Raw genomic sequence first — 6,399 nt, forward strand, 5'->3', positions numbered from 1 at the left:
TAGGCTACAGTGAAAATCTAGTCAATTTAAATTTCACTCATTATTTAATCTAGTCAATTCATAGTATCAAAATATCATGAAAATTTTCATAATCTTATTTTTTAAATTAAAATTTTTAGTAAACATTTATATCATTTTAGTGTCTATAAACTATGTCTAGTGCTATATCTGTGTCTTTGTAATATTTTGTATCTGTCAAATTCATTCCTTTTTATCTTGAATAAATATATATATATAAGGAGCAGAAAACAGCCCAAGGCCACCAATGGGTATTCAACACCACGAGAAAATCCCGCACCTGGAGGCGGGCTTCAGCTGGCCTCGAAACTATAATTTATACTTGTCGTAATGTATACATGTAAATGTATACACTTCACCCGAACCCTGGCCTACGGTCTAATGAATAAAAATTTATTGCCGTTACTACTCAGCATGATGGTGTATATTTGTTTACTAATAGAAGTCCCAAAATCTCGGTAAAGGCGGATTTGACTTTCAAATTATTTGATACGATGGCGTATTTTTTCTAAACAATTTCCAAAGATTTGATGACGGGTTGCCATTGAATTTATTTTGCTGTATATCAAGCATTTGAAGGTTCTTTTCACAAATCCGTATATCACACGAAAAATTTATATTTGAGTTATACAGTGAAACGTCATTTTTCCAATAACATCGTTTAATGTTTAAAGGTTCGGTATCAATTTTACTGAACCAGATGTGTATTTCGACAAACAGTGTGTGTTAATATATTTTCATTTTGAATTTGTAAGACTTTTTTTTCGGAGGAGTCGGGTGTTGATGATGAAGATTTGGTCTGTTGTATTTTTGTTAATTCATGTTATCATTTTATGCATTATGTTAGTGTTGTATTTTTGCTAATTCCTGTTATCATTTTATGCATTATGTTAGATTATGAAATCTTGAATTTACACTGTTTTCTAAAAAAAAAATGAACAATGTAATGTTTCCAATGATTTCCACGCTTTTATATTACCATTCCTGGACCGATATATATGACACGAAATACATCAAATAAAGATATAACAAAGCCGAAGATATCGTTTTCTACATTTCTATGTCTTATCAGGCTGTGTTCGTCTCGTGTTTTACCGATTAGTTCATTTAATTACGGTAAATAAAGGATATATTAGAATCATATAAAGAAACATATGACAGTATAACCACGGGTTTCTTTTTTATCCTAATTGGAATATTAGTTATAAAGGAAACCATACTGGGATTTATAATGGAACATTTCTATAATTGTAGATGTCTCGAATGTTTTAATTGGTGTCAGAAGAAAATGAACATTCTGAATACGTATCTAATAGATCATATTCTCATTTTTTGAAACAGTGTAAAAAGGGTCATTCAGAGGCGAAACAAAAAATCTTGAAATAGTTGATTTCAAACAGGATGACGTAAAATTGATTGATATCTTTCAGTTAACGGGTGAAATTATTACAATGTATATTTATTCATGTTACAAAGTATAGTGTGTGTAACATGAAGGTAAGACATGTTGGTTTGTTTTCATTTGCCTATCATGCCATCTATTCCTTTTATCTTTTGAATATGTTTACTCCATTATTTTCATTATATCGTGATAAGATGAATTTCACCACAAATTTTCTAATTACGTGTCACTGGTGAACCAAGGTCGATACAAAAAAATTAACACCACTTAACACAAGTCAAGCTCTTTTTGTGATATTAAGAGCATAAGTAAAACAATAGTAGAGTTAGTTGGTATTTTAAATTCCGCATAAGATATTCGTTTCGCTGTCCGGCGATGTAATCCACTACGAGAACAGCTATGCATTATGCGAATTTCTGCGCATATGTATCGTTCTCAAGTTGGAATGGCACTATAGACTCTTACCCTTAGCAATATACCAACTATTGAAGGGCTTTGAAAAATAAAAAAAATAAAATAATAATTGAATTCTTGAAAAGAGATAGGATCATTATCAATTGACGAATTTTGCTTTAACGAGCAGTAATTTATGTGTGGCCTGAATCTTGAATCTCAGTTGATATGTTGTGTCCATTTTTGGAGAACATTTTTTTGTTATGACAGGTAGTCGTTGTATTTTGTTTTGTTTGTCTACTGGTTGGTTCTTTTCTTTGTTCTTTATTTTTGTTATAGCATAAAGTCTCCCACAAGGACTTCTGACTGTAAGATTTAAGAGTCTGCTTCCATCTCTGTATCTGGATTTTAACAATCAAAAGCATGTCATTTTTTTTTCTTTTATCCAGATTTTACCGTACGCATATCTTGCAGAATTATTTGAAAGTGATAACGGACAGAACAATTATATTTTCTGCAATGATATTGTCAGACTCTTCTCTTTCTATTTAAAGCCGTATTCTCTTTTTCTCATTTCACATGTCATTGAGAATATCCTGTTAAAACTGTATGACACCTGTACTACAAATATGTTCACTTACAACAAACAAAATGTCTGAAATTTGAAGTCTTGTTGTCGGATTTATTCCATCGTAAATGTAAAAAGTATAATTTGTTAAGTTTGGTGTAAACAATTTGAAGAAAAAAATGTGTAAACATTGAGCTCTTTAAAAAGTCTCGAAGGTGAAAATGTTAAAAGAAACACTTTATAGTTAATGCAGTCAAGAAACAACTTTGCCAATAAAGAATAATTACATTATAATCCAGGGTGAACTATACATCAAAGTTTAGCTATCAGCTTTTTTGTTAAAGCAATTACATAGACAAAGTATGAATGATGCAAGTTTTTTATAGCGTTAATGTAGTTCTGAAACACTTTATCTAATTTTTGTAGCAACAATGACGTCTTTCATGCGCTCAAAGAGTCTCATCATGCCTATCAGAAAGTCATTGTGATTTTGTTTCCCGCAAAACAACCTTCATTAATGAAAAGTTTATCTGAAAATATTTTCTGAAAATCGGAGTGTTGTCAACTATCAATCAGTGGGTTCTTCAGATGCATAATTATATTCTTACCAGTATAAGCAATCAAATGCAGAGTAGCATACCAAGAAAGGAACTTGAAAACGTTGTCATCGAGAAAGGAGAGAGTCAGAATTTTTTTTATTTTCGTTTAATGTGCATTTTGCTTGGTGTTTTATAATGCATTTAATCATAAAGTCGCTACTGTTTTTAATCTCCACATTTTGTTAAAAACTTGCTCTTAAATTTGCTGTACCATCGGTACAGTAGAATGAAAGATATACACACACAAACAAATATATATATAATACCAAAAACTTCTTTCGCAGGATTTCCATTTTTGGCCAAAACATCATCAGAAATTAACACCCTCCCAAATCCTTGGGCTTTGAGCATGATAAAAATGAAACTTTTACTAATATGGTTCCCCGTGGATCTACCTTGCAGACCCTCCCTAATTGTTGATTTTTTCTCGTCCTGAATATGCATGATATAACTGCAACTGGACGATAATCAAGCAGCAATCGATCATTCTATAAATAGTTATCACAAATCCATCATAAAAACTCTACACTGAACTAGGATTAACACATTTCTTATACGAGCCTCGTACATGGAATGTAGCTCACATTCAGAATTTGTAAGCACAAAATAAGACAAGTATTATTTTTTTTTACGCAACTATAAAAAACAGAAATATAACCTTCATTTTTGCGCAAATGAAATACAGCATTTTTTTGGCTCTTTGCATTCAACTTGTGCTATTCTTCATTTTTACGTTATGAAATATACAATATGTCATACGGAGTGAAGAACAAAATGTATTCGTACACGTGAGAGGAAAAGCAAATGAAGGTACAAAACATCAAGATAAATAAAACTTTAACTGATTAGAAGTACAAAACATGTATGATTTTTTCAGTATAAAATGGGGTAATAAAGTTCAATGCACTTTCGCTTGTTTACGTAAAGATTTAAGTTCTATAAATCATCAATATCTTATATGGTTTCCGTTTGATGGAATTATATCTCCATGCGATGCATAGATATCGCTAATATTAATTGCAATAAGATCTATTGCAATGTTAATCGGTTAAAGTAGGGTTAAGTGTTAGATTTTCCCACTGATTGTAGTTATCAATTGAACGATCGGTGATAAAGTACTAGACGTTATTTAACATGCAGCTCTATGGTATTTCTTGGATTAATGTCTCATCATCCATGTCATGTCACTGTACACGTTTCTTTTATAACCCATCATTCGATTGATTGCTATTCAGTGTTTTCCTATACTTGAATGAAATGTAAATGACTATGAATTTTGTTTGGTATAACATTTACTTTTTCTTTGAGCGTAACACATTCAAACACTCAGATAACCAAAATCAATAAAATTTTCGCCATGGAGCAGTTTGTTATTATTTGCCGTTTTTGACATTTTACTATTAGCACTGTAGATTTACATGCAGTTCATCTTATAATACTATATTAAATCGTTTCTTAAAAGATGGACAAGAGATGCTGCGCGTAATTAAATGTTGTTCAAACAGTCTTTTTACATTTTAAAATCACCTACATTTGTAATCATATTAATCACAAAAAACTGTTTTTAGTCAAATAAATGTATTGTTTTCGAACTTAATTTCTTTGGCATTTCAGCAAATCCTACAAAGAAAAAAAAACAATTTAACAAATATCTCTTTCTTGCTTTTAAACTGAATGAGAGTCGGGAAAAGTCTTGTATTGTACATTCAAATATTTCATTCAATTAAAGAACAATCATAAATCTAGAATACAAGGTTAGCAAGGGTATATTGTGTTTCATTTGAAGAACAATGAAGTAACGAAGAAATAACAAGCTGTGGAAACCTAAATACTGACTTGAATATTAATTTAGTGTCCAAGGTTTGATACATATGTTTGATTATAATTTGTCAAATATATGTTGACAGTTACGAATGATAAAATTTCAAACTTTATATTCTCCGTTAACCAAAGACTTGGTATATCCAAACCCTTTTATTGTGACGCATTCCTCTTATCATAATAAGTAATTTACTGATGTCGTTAATTTAAATTATGATAATATCAGATTTTATATATATTTTTTTTTAAATTCTGTACCTCGTACAATTAGGCTTAGTGCATGGATGTTAAGTATAAAACAAGACAATATTATTGGCAATCACTTTTTCTTAGAACATACTTAATGTTACTGGTCAAATTCACGAGTCCGTTTGTCTTACAGTTGTTATCTTCATGTTTCGTCTGTTTTTCGTTACATTGGTGGTATTTTTTTTAACAGGAGAACAATCAAAGTAAGTTAATGCCGGGAACAACTAACATCACCATGGGCAAAAACAAAACGACAAACAGTATAATAACATTCCACCAAACACTACACAGAAAACTAAAGATTAAGCTACACGATCCCCTAAAAAAACCTGGGAATGCAGGTGCACTAGATGTCAAGCAGTTAAATTGTTGTTTTAAAATTTGGTTTCCCCATATGAATTGTATGTGCTTTTTTACAGTATGAGTCTTTGCCTTTTTGCCTAGGCTATATTCATAGTGACCTGTAGGTGTATAGTTATTTAATGTCTCGTCCTTGTGGGCTTTTGTGGATATGTCTCCTTTATCATACGGCAAAGAAAACAAACAAAAAGGCTAATAACTTGTCCTTAATTTTCAATGTCATATGGAAGAAAGAATGTAATTACCGGTTTAAACTATACTCGAATAGCATCTGTAGCATTGTTCTTATTTTATTTACAATTTAAGGAAAGAAGCTCCTATATTGAATATGAAGGGATGTCTTTCTAATGGGAATTTTATGATTGCAAACTAGTTATCGGAAAACAATTCTTATCAAGATAATCAATAATTGAAGGTAAAGTAATTAAATCTTTTGTGTATTGATGAGTGAAATCTTAAAACGTTTCTCTACATGTAACTTCTGATGATTTTGGGGATAGCAGGATTACGATTACTTGCCATTAAGCAATATTCTTACACACATATCAAGCTGCGCCATTTTAATTCTTGTAACTATTGACAGATTCTCGGTTTAATAGGAATATTTCGACATTTAAAAATTAGAACATTAGGAATTAAATCTCGCTATCGTTTTAGATTTGATTTGAGGAAGATAGAATCCAATTTCAAACGCACTAAATCGTGATCAGAAATTGAACACAGGAATGTTATAAGATAGTATCGTGATTGGAGAATATATATATTTTTTTAATTTACTAAATAATTGGTCTAAGGAAAACGTTCACACATTCAAACAGTCACGAAATAAAAGTGCAATTCTGTTAAGTATAATGAGCAATGGTATTTGGTTATCTTTTTGTACTGGCAATAGCATATATGTGAAAACTTTTCGTACATTCAATCAAGTCATATAAAAGTGGAAATTTCGATTTTCATCAAGTTCCATATGTTATTATTAAATACTGTTT

Source organism: Mytilus californianus, unplaced genomic scaffold, assembly GCF_021869535.1.
Source record: "Mytilus californianus isolate M0D057914Y unplaced genomic scaffold, xbMytCali1.0.p SCAF_4, whole genome shotgun sequence".
NCBI lineage: Eukaryota > Metazoa > Mollusca > Bivalvia > Mytilida > Mytilidae > Mytilus > Mytilus californianus.